This window comes from Harpia harpyja, chromosome 6, assembly GCF_026419915.1.
Source record: "Harpia harpyja isolate bHarHar1 chromosome 6, bHarHar1 primary haplotype, whole genome shotgun sequence".
NCBI classification, from domain to species: domain Eukaryota; kingdom Metazoa; phylum Chordata; class Aves; order Accipitriformes; family Accipitridae; genus Harpia; species Harpia harpyja.
The window spans coordinates 15,285,221-15,303,501 of NC_068945.1; the positions used below are offsets into that span (position 1 = coordinate 15,285,221).

Sequence of the window (18,281 nt, forward strand, 5' to 3'; positions counted from 1 at the left end):
CAGGAATTGCATCTCACTAAATATTCACATGAACAGAGCTGTAGAGTGTCACTGACATACAAATACTCCTCCTGATCAAGCATATGTTGCCTAATCTGGTTCTGCCATGTCAGGTTATTCCCAACAGGAAAAGTGAGGTACAGAAAAACAAGGCGTCTTGCTGAATTCCTGTCTCTGCTCACACAGCTCAATCCACTAGCCCAGTCCTGGTAGTTTAGGATTAAGCCAAGGAAAGGTCCACATGCAGATGCCAGTAACAACTGAATTAGTTGCGGTGCTGACTACAACAATACTATAGCAGGAAGGATTTCTGCTACGGCTGCTAAAAGCCAGCCAAAACACAGGCTACACTTTCAGCAAGTGTGGGTCACTTTAGTTTCTGTGCCATGTTACCCTGCCACAATCTCCCCTCTCACTGCTGAGGAGATGCTGTCCTCTGCTCATAACTATCTGTGGTTAAAACTATATCTTAGTCTAGTCAAACATAAATTCTCTACAACGTTTTTTACTTTCATATTCTTTATAAGTGGCCATTTGGGGGGCTGCTTGGTTGGGGTGTTCTTCTGTTTGCACATTTTATGTGCAAGCTGGACAGTGTAGAGAGGAGACGTTTAGATCCAAATCAGAACCTCTTATGTTCCTCTCATACTTGAAGTTGGATCAGAGTTCAGATGAAACAGTGCCAACATTTTCAAACTGCTCTCAGAATATTTTAGCTGGAATATCTTCTGGACAGTAGCTGTTCTTGGGAAGTCCACCTAAGGGCAAAATTCCATAAAAATGCTTCTTGCAAGAACTGAACTACAGCCCTACAGCAGAGCTCCTTTCTGTACTGGATCTAAAATGGGAACCAACAGAAGTGTTTCTCTCTCTAGCCCCCCCTCCCCCCATTTCCCTTGAGTGAATTCAGCACTGAGGCTGCATTTAGATCTATTTTGTCTTAGTCCGATGTGTTGTGAGAATGCAGAACACAAATAGTCACCTAGAACCTCCTCCCTCTTGCCCCAAGAGCTCATGTGCTTTTGCACAACCTCCTTTCACTTTTCGAACCTTTCACACACCTTTCAGTCCTCAGCCATGGCTCCAGTGTACGGCAAAAGCCTTCACCTGAGCAGTAACTTTCACACAAGTGGTTTTGTAATCTTTCAATCACCAAACTATAAGCAGCTACATACAGTGAAAAATTCAGCTATCACTAAGAAAACTTTTTTTCAGCTATGTTTGTCCTCAACCACCTCAGAGCATTCACTTCCAAATATAAACTTAGCTTACTAAAACTATAAATCATGAATGTATTTGTAAACCTCAGGGACCATTACTGCAAATTTCTCAACTCACATAAGCAGTACTGGACCTGATTAAAAAGACTGCCCATGAGTCAGCCTGGATCTCAGACATGTTACAATACTCTGAGAACCCCTCACCAGGTATATACCGCCAGTAAACACCAGCTCCTCACAAAGGAACATCAACTGGATGTTTCTGCAGTGAAAACTTCACCAGCTTTGTATCTTACAAAGATGATGGGCAGAGGAGAGTTAGACAAATTGCCTCCAGCTGCATCTGCTTCATGCAGCAGGGTATGACACAGTTTTCTTTAATCCAGTAAATCCATATGCTGTGCCAGTGAGCGGATTACCAGCCTGGGTTCAGAAGAAGCATTTGTGAAGTGTCATCATTCACATGAGTTCAGAGTACATGTAAAAATAATATTTTATTCTCTCCATGCTCCACTCCTAGCTCTGCTACATTTTTTGATGATATTGCATTTATTTTGTGCTGATACAAATACACCTAAACAAAAGACAGGCTCACTTCCTTTTCCAAGATTTTTGGCTGATTGTATACTTGCTTGTGCAGGTCTCTCAAAATAAAAATCAACAGCTGGGCAAAACAACAAAGCAAATTTGGACATGTTAAAACTATATTCTCAATAGGTCTCTAGTGAACTTTGCAGAGGTTACACTCAATATAAAGTTCACCCTTTTCATTTGATTCAGTTCCCCTCTTCTTTTAGCAAACAAGGTAACAAATTATTATGTGCAAACAGAATTTTTGATGATGGTCTTCCTCAGTTTCCACAAGCCTGGACAACATAAGCTTGCAGGTCACGTAATGTGGTTTGCTGCAGGCCTTTGCCCAAATATTTTACATTTCCACTTCTTTATATTTTCCAGATCATGTACAAACTTGAACCGACCCTCACAGCAGCCTTACCAAAAGCAGCTACTATAGCATTATCATCCTCTGACTCGTACAGACACAAGAGTCAAGAAGCCAAATGAGTTGTATAAGATCCTAAACATCATCAGCAAAAAGCAGGGTCGGAACTCACAAGACTCCAGCCTCCTGGCAGCACAGTGCTGTCTTTAGCTACAAACCACAGGCATGGCTTCAGCCATTTTGGCATCTTTGAAAGATGTTACCAAAATTCACAATCAAAAGGCTCAAAGCGTGTAATGTTGACCTTGTTTAATCCCGTTTCTTAGGAGTACACATCAAATAATGCATGATATGGTAGCAGAAAGAGTCCAAGCAATATTAAATGAAATACAAAGGCAACCTCACAGGGCAGAAAGGTAATATCCCTAACACAGCTCTGTGGTGATCACACCTGGAATACTTCATTCAGCTCTGGAGAACTCATTTCCTGAATGACAATAACAACCCGGAGGAAGATCACAAGAGAACCATAAAAATCTTAAGCAAGTAGAGAGGGACTGACTTACAAAGAGAGATTAAAAGAGCTAAGGATCCATCGACCAACTAAATACTAAGAAGGGGACATGACAACTGTCTGCAAGTATTAGAAGAGCATTAGCAAGGGCAAAGAATAATATTAGTGAAACAAGAGTTTACAGCTACAGGAAGCAGAAGTAAATTAAAAATTATGAAAACATTTATTGATCAAAAAAGTCATTTTAATAGCAAAATCTACTAGAGTATGGAGTAGACCTGATAATATGCTTAACCAACACTACTGCTTCTCAACTTTTTGTCCTTTAAGAACACAAAAGTTGTCAGCTAAATCCTGAAAACACTCTACTTAGAAATTTTAGGTTGAAAACGAGTTTTGAAATTTTCCCAGTGGAATATTCTATCCCTGGTTTGGGAAATTTCAGACATCCTTAACCCTGAAGCAACACAGACATGTCAGGCCCATTGCTTTTGCACTATCCCTGGTATAAGCTACAGCTCTGACTAGGAACTCCCTGACACGAGTAGACCAGCCTGCATGTACTGATGAGCAATGTCCCAAATGGGCAGTGGCTCCTGTCTCTCATCTAACCATCCTGAAGAACAATCATGAAAATAAATGCCAGATCCTATTCTACTTGGCTTCGGAATAATTTGCAATTATGAGGGAACTAAACGACTCAATATTTAGTATATTCTGTTTCTCCTCTTTGTTTTCTCCAGGAAACTGGACAGGCACAAAAGTGAACCTTCTCAACACAAAAGACTCCATCTGCCAAACTCAAGCGAATCTTGTTGCAACAGTTTAGAGAGTCATTGATCCACTTGTTCACCCTGCTGTTCTGCTGGGGGTTATCATGCTTTGGATGAGTCTGCCAAAGCGAACGGGTATGCTTGTGCCTTACCCAGTCAGGTTCACTCCACTCCTTTTTTTCACCCAAATAACAGCATAATAATTAACTAGTGGGCTTTTACTGGGATCAGATTTACAGAGTGATCAAGATCTATGGATGAAAAGCACAAGGGAACCACAAACTTGTGCTATAATAATGTCAACTTTGGGTTCCTTTGTCTTGGGAAATGCTCTTTTTTTTGCTACCAAAATGTAATGAAAATTTTTAAAGGGTTCTATTTGTCTTATTTTATTAAACCTGCTAGTTCTTAAGAAAAACAGTGGCTGTCTACTTCATAAAATATGAGCACAAACAATAAGTACATCAAAAGCCTATTGCTGGTTGGCCAATTTCCATATAACCTAATATGGTTAAGAAAATGTTTGACTGGAGCCCAGAGCAGAGTGCCAAATTTAACAACTCTGCAGTAAGCAGAATGCCACAGAGCCCTCTGCTTAGGCTCACTGTAATTTCAGTTTGGTGCAGTTACTACCTATTCACATGAACTAGACCATAATTGTACTTCTGCACAGTTACAAAACCCAGATACTTTTGTTCTCTCTTCCCTGCCAATGAAGATTAACGCTAGCTGCCGTACAAGGCTTTCAGAGATAGAAGCTCATTGGAGTGTTTCCCTTCTTGGGCTAGATATATTAAGGAAATCCCGGGCATCCTGAGGATATAAAAGAACATACACTGTATGAGGCACTCTGCATTTGTGTAAACATCCCAGAAAGTGAAGGTTTTAAAGGGCTCCAATACAAGAATACACCCTTTCTATATTTACTGCTAATGTATACATAAGTTTTTACAATATCAAATCTATATGCAGGGCAGGTATTTTCCTCACTGTCTCACTACTACTGCCATTTATGAAACTTGGCAAGGTGCAGATTGCTTACCTGCCTCTGAGCCCACTGAAAAATAAGCCTTGCCCGCTCATGTTATGTATTTGCATTTCCATCCTTTAAATTTCACTGGGCAGCAAGTGATTTAGGATTTTTAAAGTAAGACAAAAAAGGGTCACAAAGCAAATGAATGACATTATCAAGGCCAGTCTTTAAGTCACAGTTCAGTCCTCTCACTTACTCTTTAATCTAACACCACTGAAATCACTGTGAAGTCTGATGACAGGGATTTGGCAACAGTGGAAAACTGGATCCTTGAGCTTATATCAGTGAAACAAGTCACTTTAGGCATTAAAAGAACAATACCACCTTGATTATGCAAAAGGGTTAGCTGGCCTCTCCCAGATCATTTCCTATGAGATCATATGCAGACTTGGAAACAGAAGGCACTGGTTTTAGGAAGTTTGGAAGCCTTTTATGGATTATATTAACAAGGCACAGGCTGTTCCCTAAAACTGATTGTACAACAAATTCTATCACAGCCACATACCCTTGGTTGGAATGCCTTTGGCATTTATGATAGTACCAACAACAACCAAAAAAAGCAGCAATTCTGTCATTTAATCCCTGTGACTTTTTTTTTTTTTTTTTAAGAGTACTGAGTATTAATTGTAATTTCCTGGGTGTCGATAGCACACAACAGGTTACAATGGGATATCTGTTAGGTTCCTTAAACTTTAAAGCATCCTGCAGAGTTTAGCCACAACTTCAGAAAAAGTTAAATACCTGTCTTACATAGGTAGAAAAAAAAATAATGCTACATTGTAAGATTTTGGAATGATACCTAATAACTATTAAAGGCCAATTTTTGTTTCTTCTCCAGTAAGTACTAACAGAAAAACATACATCTATACAAAACCACATCAGTGCTTGAAAAATACTTTTTTTTTTTTTTTTTTTTTGCTATTTGAGGTCTTAGCTAATGCATTTCCTACCAAACACATTTTTCCAGTCAGTTTAGTTACCATACATTCATTCTTGATACAGAAAATTAGAAAGCAAACCAGCAACTGCACTCCTTTTCTAAGAATTAATGCTGTGCATTGTCTTATTTTTTTAAATTTTACATCTAGGCATTATTTTTCTGGTGATGCATATTAATGAGGCAGATGCCTCACATGCAGCAGGACTGCCCTGTAGTTCCAGACAGACCCATGAGTCTATAAACATACCTCAAATACTGTAACTCTGTTTGGAAGTGTCAAGGCATTATATGAAGGCCCTAGCCTTCAGCCTCTTTAGCAAGGCTTATGCATCACTTGGGTTTCATGTTAACTCTTTGATGATGCATATACTGCATGCTGAGCTTTATAAGACCTGCACTGTAAGAGGCTGAATTTCACTGTGGGAGGCAGACTGATCTGTTAATTGAATTAGCTAACATTCATCCATTTATTAGCAATATTAGCAGATTTGGGTTTCTGTTGAAAGTAACAGAACACTTTCAAACAACAGCTCTCAAAGAAAAGTAATAATCTTCCCTTCTCTTTACAGATGGGGGAAGAAAGGCATGGATAAATGCAGTTACCTGCCCAAGCCCAACTGGTCATTCAACAGCAGCACCTACTGCATCCCAATTAAGTTCTTCCCTGCACCAGGTTGCACTTTCTCCTACCATCTGCATGGTCCGAACACTAATATTATCTGCATCACTGCTGCTGTGGCTGGAGCACCAAAATAATTAGAATGAAGATTCCCCCATTGTCAAACTGCTATCTCTTATTAGAAATACAACACATTTTTGTTCTTGTTGGGACTGAAGAAAAATAAGAGGCACCTGAGCAGAGGAATGAAAAACTCACAAATTTATTATAATTATTTGCTATCTGTTTAATGATAATGCTGTTCTCTGTGCCAAAGAGAATGCAACAATTCAAGACAACCGTGGCCTTTGCTCAGTTCAGGGAATAACCACCCCTGATACAATCTCCCAGGAATCCATCCTTAGAGCCTTGCCCGTCGCTATTTATAACTGAGTAAATACTAGAGGATTCACATCTTTTGCCCTGAAAAAACAAGACCTTTGACCTTAACATTTCTTTGGAAAGTGCTTCAGAGAAGACTGTTACTCTGCAACAATGTTTCCTTCCATTAAAATTTCTTCTTAAAATATATAGCCCAAAGGAGGAACACTAGACCTCAGATATACCACAAATATGGACAAGTCTGCCTGCAGGCATTTGGAGGCTGGGAATTTGCCCAAAATGTTATCCTTACAGAATTAACCAACTCTGTTAGTCAGCATAGTTAACAGCCTCAAAAAAATCATTTTACTCTGACATGCCTTTGTCAGGACAGCTCACCAATTGCATATAACATTGTTTTCCGCTGCTTAAGGATTAATTATTCCCAAGGACTGAAACTGGAGCCTTCACACTTCTACGTGCAAATAAAAAAAGTGTTTGGAAGCCAATACTGTTCAACAAACTATCACTTCTAGGTTTCCATTACTTCTGGCTTTAGCCCAGCTCACTCTGCCTCTCCTTTCCCTCATCTCCTGACACAAGGTGTGACAGCCAGAGCGCAGAAGAGCAGGCAAGCTACGGCTGATCATGCAAACTCAGTACGTGCTCAGGACTCTGCTCTGCTTGGGACTCTTATATCTGCCTGATGAACACCAGTCATCATAAAAGGCAGACTAGAAAAACGGTACAAGACAGGCAACACGACTCAAAGGCAAGCCTTTATCTGCTATTCACTCACTAAGAGTTAATGCAGACACAATAGCCCATCAGTTCTGCCATGTATATGACCATGACTTCTTAGGACACTTACAAAAACATTAACCTCATAGGAAAAGTCAAAATCAGATCTGTGATATCCCTCATCAAAGACACAGCCCTTCATAGTGGCCAGTCGTTTCAGAGAGGTGTTCAACAAACAGGGTAACCATTCAAAGCAAGTCCCTTCCTCACCTCCTCATCAAGGTTGGCTTCTTCACTTAAGTTTTAAATCCCTTTTAATTGCTTTCCTTAGTCTTCACTACTATAACTCTGTATTGTATTACTATTTTATATAAATGTCCCATCCTTTTGGATCAGTGAATTTGCTACACATGACATCATAACCTCCACCTGTGCAGTCAGAATGATGGAGTTCCCTCACTTGGAGCAATCTGTGCTAAACAGCAATTATAAAACAAGTGTAACCTGGGAACACTTATTATTATCATTGCTTAGCAAGACTCCTATCAAGTGCTGAAGCAACAGTCTTTTGAAAGGCAAATTTCCTCCCACCTGGCAAGCAGAATTGTTTTACATGTGCCTATCACACTAAAACCAGAACACCTAGGGAATATAGAGTCACTGATTTTGCTGACGTACTCAGCAACATTATTATCTTAATGACATATAATAGTTTCCACATTCATAACCTTTCACTAGCAGACAGACTAGTATGGCTGTTGAGCTGAAATAATTACCCCAGCCTGTACCCTGTGTGTACAACTGATGTGTGTGTGCAGAGATGACCGCATGTAGGTTTAATGACAAAGACAAGTAAGAGTTAGGCCTCTCAAGGGAAGGAATGTTCCCTTTCCATTCAGATAATGTCCAGGTACCATGGGAGGCACAACGTGGAAGAATTTCTCCAGTGTTTCAGAGCGCAAGATTACTGCACACATACTTACTCATAATCCTTAGCACACAAAACACTAACAAAAGGAAACATCAAGGTGCGAGACTCCCAAATACCCAAGCAATTTCTGATGGTCAGTTTCAGTCAAAGACTGCCATAAAGTATCTTCCCAATGTGTTAAATTAAACCAAAAACTAAAACTAACCACCCAGAATGGCCTCTTTCCACATCAGACCTTGAGTTTCAAAGGAAACTAAGCTAACACTAAAGTGCTGCTCATGATAGCAATTCTCTCAACTGAAGAGAAAATACCTCCAGGAAAAAAAAAAAAAAATATATATATATATATAAAAGCATCAATAGCATATCTCACCAGTTATGATGCCCCTGAGCCTGGAAGATGCTGCCTCTTCAGCTCCCAAGGGATTCTTTGAATGACCAAATGGTTACCACAGGCACTGGAAAGACAGAAATGTTTATGGGTGGGAATGAAGAGGGCACCAAAGGCAGAACAACTTTAGAGTAAGGATGATCTAGAAAGCAGACCAGATCTCTATCCTTGCTGCATGTGCTAGGTACTATTGCACCACTGACTAAGCTGACTAGCAGCTCCTTTTCTTTTCCAGTGACTCCTCCATGAAGAAGAAGAAAATCCCAAGCGAGAAAGGGCAGACTGCACTATGCATCCAAAGTCTCATTAAGGGAAAAGAGTTGCTTCCACTTGCAGGGAAAACTGCTCCATTCACCTGATCCTGCTGCCATGACCGTAACTCAATCAGTGTAATGCAATCCTGAGAACAGCCTGGGAAGCATCAGCCACAGAACTGAGAATTTTAATAGCCAAACTGCACCGATTAATATGGAGCCAAACCTGATTATGTCCTCATGATTCACTTCACAAAAAATATCTGAGGGAATTCCCTATTTGTTTTGGCTGTAGACCAGCACAGTTCCTTGATTGCTGGCTGCCTCCAGTCAAAGATGCAAAAATGTTTGGCTATTTCTGCGTAGCTGCTGGAGTGCATTTACACAGTTTTTGATGACAGGTTGTTTGTCTGCCTTTACATGTACTTAGCCACTTTTTGACTAAGAGTAATAGAACAGCCACCTCTGAGTAATAGCCAGGATAAATGATGGCAGCTTGGGCAGTGTGTGGTGAGACTGGAAATTGCCTCTGAGCAATCCCTCAACAGGAGAACTGGAGGGAGTTCCTGGGAGAACAGGCTCAGATATCCCACTTGGAGTAACATAAGCCAACTGGGAAGCTGCTCAGGGGCTCTGGTGGTTCCCATCCCCTTTCATCTACAGCGGCAGTGAAAAGACAAAACTTCCAAATGTCTATATACTCACGAAAGACAAAAGGCTGGTATCACAAGGTCCGAGAAACTTTATTTATCTGTTAAACCAGGTGAAGAAAGATCTCTCAAAAATGAGCTGGCTTCACAATCAGCCTTTAATTAGACAAATACACAGTTTACCTTCCCTGTTCTCCACCTAATCAACACAATCAACAGACAAGTTTAAGAGTCTTCAGTAGACTAACTGGCTTGAACAGAAGGTTTGGCAAAGCTCTGGGAAAATACATCATGCTTTTGCAAGTGACACTGCATTTTTGTGCCATTTCTTCTAAATCCCTAAGCAGTAGTATTGGCGGGGTGGGGGGGGGTGTCCTTATCTTGGGGAGTTTTGAGGGGGTTGTTTTAATTTTATACTGCCTGCCAAATGAGGTCTTATGAAGACAGCGTGTGATGGCACAATGAGGAAGTCAAAGTCTCCACAACACATACAGTACTGTGCTCCACCATGGCTAAACACAACTTGTACCCTGTTGTTTTACAAAAACAAGAAACACCTTTGTTGGCCCAAGAACTACCAAGATGGAAAATCACAGCTGTGTCCAGCTGAGGTGGCAGTCCCTGCAGGAAACTCTACTCTGGACCTTCCTAAGACTGCATCACACTAAGTGCTGAAGAGATCCATTTTTTCTGAGGTTTGCCAAATCCAGGAGATCTGGTGAAAGGAATACAGATTGCCTTTGAGCATTGCAGAGGTCCGGGATTCTGGACTATCTCAGCCTCAGTAAAACTCCTATTAAAGTCAATAGCAGTTGAATGCTCTTATCCAGAGAAAAATCTAGATCTATCCTTGCATTAATAAAACTCAAAATTGCTCCAGTCATTAATAAAATCCAATGACTGACACACCATTCAGGAGTCATGTAGCTACATGAGGTGACCTAGTTCTTTCAAGTAGGAATTCAGCTTTTACACTGCTCACCCTACATAACCTACCATAGCCATGAAAAAAAGAAATACACTATAATTTACATAAGATGAGGAAAATAAAAATTTAAAGGTGCAATATAGTAAACAGCATTAAATTCTGTAACTTCCTGACTGCTGAGTTATTTTAGAGATAAAGCTCCACCAAAGGTGGAAATTAGTCTTAATCAGAAGAACGTCTCATTTCCATTCCAAGGCTTTCACTTAGCCTTGTTTCCTGCAATACCTTAACATCAAGTCATTCTTAAGTGCTAACATTCACAAGATACTTAAGCAAGCTCCTCACCAACCAAACAAGATTACTCACCTACTTAAAGTTAGGCACACACTTGTTGAGGCAGAGCCAAAACATACATGCACACACATAGGACACATTTTTCTTTCATGGGCTGATTTTTATTCTGTAGTCCAAAGCACAGTACCAAAAAAAAAAAAAAAAAAACAACCCGTTATACCACATCTCTTCAAGAATCCCTCAGTGAAACAAAATTAATGAATATATTTTACACCATTTATTTCCTAATTGCAATGATATTTTCCATGCATAAAATCTGTATTGGTACCCTCAAAGCTATCAAAACCTGAATTCTCTCCTAAAAGAAAACAATAATGAAACATCTATGAAATGAAAGACTACAAATGAGTAAACACTAATGACTAGGCAGGATTTGAGCTACAGGAGTGTTTCATCCACTTGTTGATATACTTTTATACCGTTTTATACCATGCAGCCTGCAAAATATCAAAGTCAAGGCAAACCAACAACTAAAAAGATAGTATAAAACTAATCTAGCTGGTTCATACTCAAGCAATCTCTGGACGCCACACCTAAAGAAAAGCTGAGACTTAATTATCTTGCACTTCTTTCCTAAAGGAGGCCAAAGAGTGATACAAATTGATTTCTTTAATCTTTCCTATAAATCATCTCATCATTATATTTACTTATATATTGATCAAGTAATTACCAGGTTGGGGAAATGGAGGTATGGGTACCAAACCCAAACAATTGTGGAAATACAAACTTTCTCTTCCTCTTCGAGTTGTCAGTACTATCTTTCTTTCATAATTTTATAGCTAGAGAGGGCTACTTCTAAACAGACAAACAGACTATTTACATTTTTATAAGCAAACTAAAGCATATTTTTCCATTGCTCTTTTCCAAGGTGAAATTCTGTTCCCCATAGGAAGGGCAAAATTATCATTTTCAGAAAATAAACTTATTACAGCTTAGACCACAAGGCATTAGTCTAATACTTTTGAGATATTCCTTCCCTTCAATTTAACTTGACTGCTACAATAAGCAAGCTAGATTCTGTGGGTTACTTTTGCATACTGGAATAAACTTTGTGTAAACATGGTATAGCACCATAATTCTTTGTAGGTCAAGTGAAACAAACAAGCATACATTGTCTAACTCTCCCCTTCCTCAAAAATTAATGGTACACTACCAAAAAATTTGTAAGTTTTCTGAGCTAGTCCTTAAAACCTGGACTGCCTGTAAGTTGTCTAGATCAACTTAGAGCACAACTTTTTAATGATTTAGGCCATTTTGGTGACATGAACGAGCACGAGATCTCATTCACTGTTACACTGCTGCTTATTCAGTATCAGGTCAGCCTAGGTGATGTGAGCACAGGAGCTGTCAAATCAGGCCTGAGCTCTGAGGAAGATGAGCTGCAGGGCTTCGCACACATCCCATTTCACAAAGATGGGGGGCCTACAGACTGGTCCCTTCCCACACGAGTAAGTACTAGTGTCAGGATGTTACATGCCTACTGGAAATTGGGTTGAGGCACTGTAGTCTCTCACAGCAGGGCAATCCTGGTGGGCCTGTTCCATAGTATTTAAAGTGAGAACACTTAGATGGTAGAGCCTGCATTAGCAAACAAAAACAATGGCACCAAGGGCTACCTACTTCCATTCTCCTGGAAGGGGCTTAATCCTCTTTTCTATAACCTAAATAAGGAAACAAAATGCCTTACTTCTTTGCCACACCTATGAAATGCCATATACTTTGAAGTTTTGTTTGGCCAAAATGCTGAGGACAACTCTCTCCATTATGGCACAAACATTTAAATACCTATAAAAATCAAACTTCAATTTTTTAATAACACTGAGTCAGGGCTCCAAAGATGTTAAAGCAGAAGGCATGAACAACTGCCAAGCAACTCATTGAAAGCATATCAGGTATAGCACTGATTCAGAGGAAAGCATTATATACGCTGAATTACCCTGCTTTCCAGCAATTCTGGCTGCAGAAGTTCCCAGGGATTACTTGGCCTGGTTTTATTCAGCTCCTGAGATCAAAAGACATCACAACCCAAGTGGATCTGGGCTGCAGACGTTTTAAAGGAGACAAATGGCAAAAATATCTTTCAGTGTACAGCAACACCATCTTCCACTTATGACCACCTGAAGCAGCAACATGAAAACCACCACCCATCACAGACAGCAGCTCCTCTTTGATGTCCTAATAGCAAGCAATCCACAGTGCAGAATCACATATACACAACCACACCCGAAATGCTTGATAGGGTAGTCATCCTCAGATGCAAATTCCCAACTCTTACAACTGACCAGGCTGAACATAGAAATGGGACAGAAAGGTGTAATAGGTTACAGCTTAGACTTCTCAGGTGCTTTTGAAAATCTCCCTTAAGATTTCATCACAAGCTATATATATATATAATACACACACACATATATATATATATAAACTGGTTAAAGGGACATAGTTAAAGTGGCAAAACAATAATTCTGCCTGCCACAGCAAGGTAACTTCTCTTACACTTGCATCTTACCTATTAAAATAAGTCCATCCTTTAATTTCTCCTCTAACAGCATTTAAAAGAGACCTAAAGCAGTTTTTCCCATTACTTGAACTAGAGTAGCACTTTTTCACAGTATTTTTCACCACTGATGTGAAAAAGCAGTTAGCCATATCCTTGCTCGAAGTACAGCTTTTAGTCCCTTTCATAACTCAAACACGAAGCTTAATTTCTGACAATTTTGTGTTAACAATAATTTGATGACAACTCAACATGTGATATTCAATTATATAACAGGAAAAAAAGCAATGCAGGTTATCTATTGTTTCCTTGTTAGCCTACAAAAACACAGCATACGCACAAATGCTGCATGTGTAGACAGACCCCTGTTTTAAAATCTCTGATCAGACATTTTTGGTTAAAACTCCCACCACCACCCTTCTATCGTACTGCCTCTATCAATTCTGGTATCAATCATCAACAGAAACATTTGCATTTTAGAAAAGAATGGCTTTTTTGAAGATCCTTTATGTCTTGCATATATTTACTCTGAAGAAGGTCGTGTCCTATTTTACATGGTTTTCCCCTGACATTTTTGTTCCATGTTTTTTCTTTATAAGAGACCAAAAGATAGAGATTCTGTACATTTTTGTGGAACAACAGTATTGGGCAGCCAGCCAACTCCTAAGCCAATATCAGCAGTGAATTTATAGCTCAATGGAAAGAAAATGTTGAAGAGACAGGGGTTTGCGGGAGGAAGGTTTTGTTTGGTTTTGTTGTTTAAATCCACAAAGCTGTTTTTGACAAGTTTGTCATCAGGCTCACAAAGGAAGAGTGGAATTTAAAGCATCATCTGTTCTGAAAGATCTCTAGCACCCATGTTCACACCATGCTGAACACCTCACCCCTACTCCAGCTCCTGTCCCTGGGGTTATTCCTACTTTGGTACACACTGGCAGAGCTAATGAGTGCTCCCTGCACATTTAAACTGACCATTAATAGTCTATATGATAAAACATAATTTTTACTTCACCCCTCATTTTCTTAACTTAATTCTCTGGAGTTTCAATCTGGGCTGATGTAAGGAATAAAATACAAGCCAAACAACATTTTGCCTAGTCTGAGACTATGCTACAGTGCTGAAATTTAGCTTTTGTTCATAAAAATATAAGGCTTTTGAAGCAAAGGTCATCTTACAGGCATCAGTAGGACAATTACAGTTCTACAAGTGGGGAATGCACTGAGCATCAAATACTTAATTTTAACAAATGCTGTGTTGACAGCAGGCACCCAGCATAGCTTCAGGACAGGCTAAGAGCTGGATGGGACTGAAAGTTGTGTCAGCAATATGAAGGCATAATACTTTCACAAAGCTGTCAAAGCCACACATCTAGCGATACAAGTACATCCCAAGATAAGGCAGCAAACTGATGGCAAAGCCTTACAACTTGTTGCTCCGGAGCGAGGACAGCTAGACAAGCAGATATGGCAGCGGGTGCACTGAAGACAGAATATTAATGGATGTTCACACACTGGCTGAGACCACTCTGGCCCTCAGCTCATTCCCACACATTGCAGTAAGGGAGCCAGCAGTGAGTCATTTTTCCTAAGCATAGCTCCTGATCGATCCTAGCAGTCAAGTATACACGTGAGCATGCAGGGCACACTCCCTTGCCCAATGGTCCATCCTTCGTCACATCCTTCTACAGTGCAAGGAAGGTCCATGGGGCAGCATCTCCCCACAGTCAGCAGGACCCCGACAGCCCCCGAGCACGCTGTGCTCCTGCCAGTACACCCCATCCCGCTTTTCAACCTCTAGCCAGCACTGGTTCAATGCTAAACACCAACTCCAGCAGAACAGCTTCTGTAGCACTTCCAGAAAAAACACGTGCACATGCCTTTCTATAGACTAAAAATCAGAAGCAGGCAGTTCTTTTCTTGTTTGGCTGCTGAAGATCTGCTGCTTTTAATGCACACCCTTAAATTTTTACTCCTATTTCTGATAGATGCATGATTCTGTACCAGCTAAATATTTCACAAAGGATCCGGAATATCCTTGAATCACTCCCCGTATAATTAAAGGTACATTTTTAGAGTTTAAAGCTTGTTTCTTTTTACCAGTGGCTATGGCGTAAATCATACCCTCCTTTGTGAGCCAAGGAGCTTCTCAAAGACACAAATTTCACTCTGTTCATTTCAGACTGGTATGGTTCACGTAACTTATTAATGAAATGTTGGGAGATCTCAGAACATAAGGAGAGAAAGACTCTCTCACAGAATCCCACAATTACAGGAAAAATCCAAAGACAGGCACCTACAGCAACCAGAAGCAACTCAAACACTCTTTATGCAAAAGAGGGCAGCATATAACAGACATTTTATATTTAAATGAACCAGCAAATAGTGTCTTGGGAATCGGGGAGGGAAGAAAAGAGAAACAACATTTATTGGAAAACAGATCTACTGAAGCAAGTTTCTTTTGAGACATCTTAGTTGACATGTTTAGGAAAAAATTGGAATGAGCCGTTTGAAAAAGATGCAGCATTTTTTGTCGGTGCAGCATTTTTTGTTGATACTGCATTTTTTATTTGGTAGGAGTCTACGTTATTTCATAGATTTTAAGACATGTTTAAGATTCCATAGGTTTAGTATTACATCACTAATGCTTCATAATGAAATTCCAGGCAGTAGCAAAAAAAAAAAAAAAAAGAGAGAGAGAAAGAGATTTAATGATAGTACTGCACAAGATAGGGATATGGGGCCCTTTGTGCAGATTTACTGATAGGAATGTTGAATATGGGTTAAAATAACATAGTTGTCTGGCTCACTTGTGCACACTAAAATGTCACGTGACAGAGCACAAGTTATGCTATTACTTGAATCTCTTTTAAAAAGTTAATCTAAATCTGTCCTTTGCTGGATTTTTCAAAAGATTTGTTATTTGCTGCAGCTCTATGAGGCCATGGACTATTGTAAAAAGTATTTTTCCTGTTTTCCTATCCCATCCATCTCCTTGATGAACACTATTTCAATGGTTTTAGTAGCATGTTTAATACTAGTTGGACTGTTGGATTAGTGCCCTTCAAAGCACAGCATGACATAGTGGACAAAGCACTTGACTGGCATCAACTCCAGCCTGGTGCTGTCGCAGGAGTCATTTTTTCTTTTTTATGCTTCAACTTCTCAGACTGACAAAAGGGAAAACAATGCCAGGCTCCTTTGTAAAGAACTTTGAGCTCAATACAGAAAAAGCAATGCCTGACAGCTTGATCTTAATGCCATTTTACACTACAGAAAGAAGGTATCTTTTAAAGGTTTCTTTAAAAATAAATAATAAGAAAGCTATTTAACATATTATAGCTACATAGGGTTGAAAGTTATTGAGAATAACCACCTATTCTCTGCAGGTAGATAACCTGAGTCCAGGAAAGATGACCTGCCAGAGTCCAAAGTGAGATAAATTGGCATCAGTGTACAGGAAATTTTCTAAACCCAAAGACGTTCACTGTAACAACGCTTGCTTTGGGACTAAAAGAGAGTTTGATATTATATCTCAAATAAATTGTTTTGTCCATTCCCCAACAAATAATTCCAATTAGAGTTGTTCAGCTTCATGCTTTTTTATGCCAAGGGCAGATACAGAAAGCAAAACATTGCAGAAATACTGAGGGGAAAAAAAAGTCTATGGAAAAATGTATTCAAAGAGCCACCTTTGCTTTAAAATGCAGGAAGCAACTATGTTGTCAGATCTGTGACAAGTCATGAATAATCCCAGGCTGAATTTTAAGGACCAGCATAAAAAAAGCAGCAAATGAGCTGTCAAATATCTACTCCTTTGAATACAACAACGTTGCTCATGGGTCACCCAGTGATCCATGTTGCAAGCATCAGACAGACCTGAGCTCACTTCTTCAGACTTTCAGACCATTAGGGTCCTGACAATGCTAACAAAATTTACATCAAATAAGGTGCTTCTACCCCGTGGAAATACTCCTCATCACTGGGTGGAGGGGGAAGCACACAGCCCAGCTTGTTACGGTGGGCTAGATCCTGCAGCTCAAGCTCCCACAGAATTCAAGCCCTGTCTTGTGTGAATGTCAGATAAGCATAGTACACAGCTCTTCATTATTTGGTTTATTATATATACACATGAAAGAGGAAATAACCCAAGGACAAAAATAGATTTCTGATATAGAAAAAGGTGTATGGATGTGTGTGAGAACAACAGAAAGGAGAACACAGTAGACTCCATCTTTAGCCCTTTAAAGGACACACTTTAATTTTGGTTAAAAACTTATATGTAAGAGAGAAGATACGAATCCTCTGTTAAGCTTATTAGTGCCTTGTTTTGTGCCGTTGAACAAAACCTGAGTATGTTTAGATTAATTTTTTCAAAAGCTTTTAATGATTTTGGCTGCCTGGGTTAAGCTGCTGTAACAGCATTTGATTTCCAGGGTAATGACAGCCAGGTCTAAAATATCCTAATTGGACATCCAAGAATCAAGGCATTTCAAAAATAACTTGGAACAAACCTGCCCTTTGTTTTGGTCTCTTCTCTTTGACAGAAAGAGTGTCCACTTGCCAAATTAAGTAAGAAGAAATATGAAAGAGCAAACAGACCTTTGACCTATCGCAAGAGCCAGACTATTGTTTTACATCCCATGACTGTCTGTGACAGTATAAAATGTGAATTTAACAAGACTGTTTGGGAGCTTTAAATTATGCACGTACACTCATTCTGGTGGGGTCAAGATTTTTATGGGGTTTTTGTTCAACTGGCCCATTTTACTCTAGAAGAATGGTGAATTTTGATTAAGCCATTGCAATTTCTGTGCGGAGTTCTCAAATCTGTCAACAATGACAAGTCAAAATAAGTAGGACCAAAATGTTTCTCTATTAGAATTACTATCTACTGCATTGATTGACACTGCACTCAATTGGAATCAATCTGAAGCATCGGGCATACTAGGATGTGAAATGAAAACGCTCTGCATTTATGCACTAAACATTCATACAGGATTTAGACATCTAATAGCCTAGGGTACTAGACATCCAGAAAGCTGGTGCATTATGGCCAGAGATTATTGCTAAAAAGTCAACAGCCAAAAATCAGTGAGACTGCCAAATCTGAGAATGGACTACAAATGCATAGGAGAG

At 39.6% G+C, this 18,281-nt stretch overlaps 1 protein-coding gene across 13 annotated transcripts in view; it reads right to left on the bottom strand.

The window, feature by feature from the left end:
• CALD1 (caldesmon 1) overlaps nt 1-18,281 on the bottom strand; it is a 198,254-nt gene that overhangs the window by 148,401 nt on the left and 31,572 nt on the right. For 9 of the 13 annotated variants that reach the window (XR_008235505.1, XM_052789225.1, XM_052789231.1 and 6 more), the window contains exon 2: nt 8,448-8,532. The exons of the other annotated variants lie outside the window; for them this stretch is intronic. The gene's annotated coding sequence lies outside the window, so the exon portion shown is untranslated. The remainder of the gene's footprint in view (nt 1-8,447; nt 8,533-18,281) is intronic. 13 annotated transcript variants of the gene reach the window in all.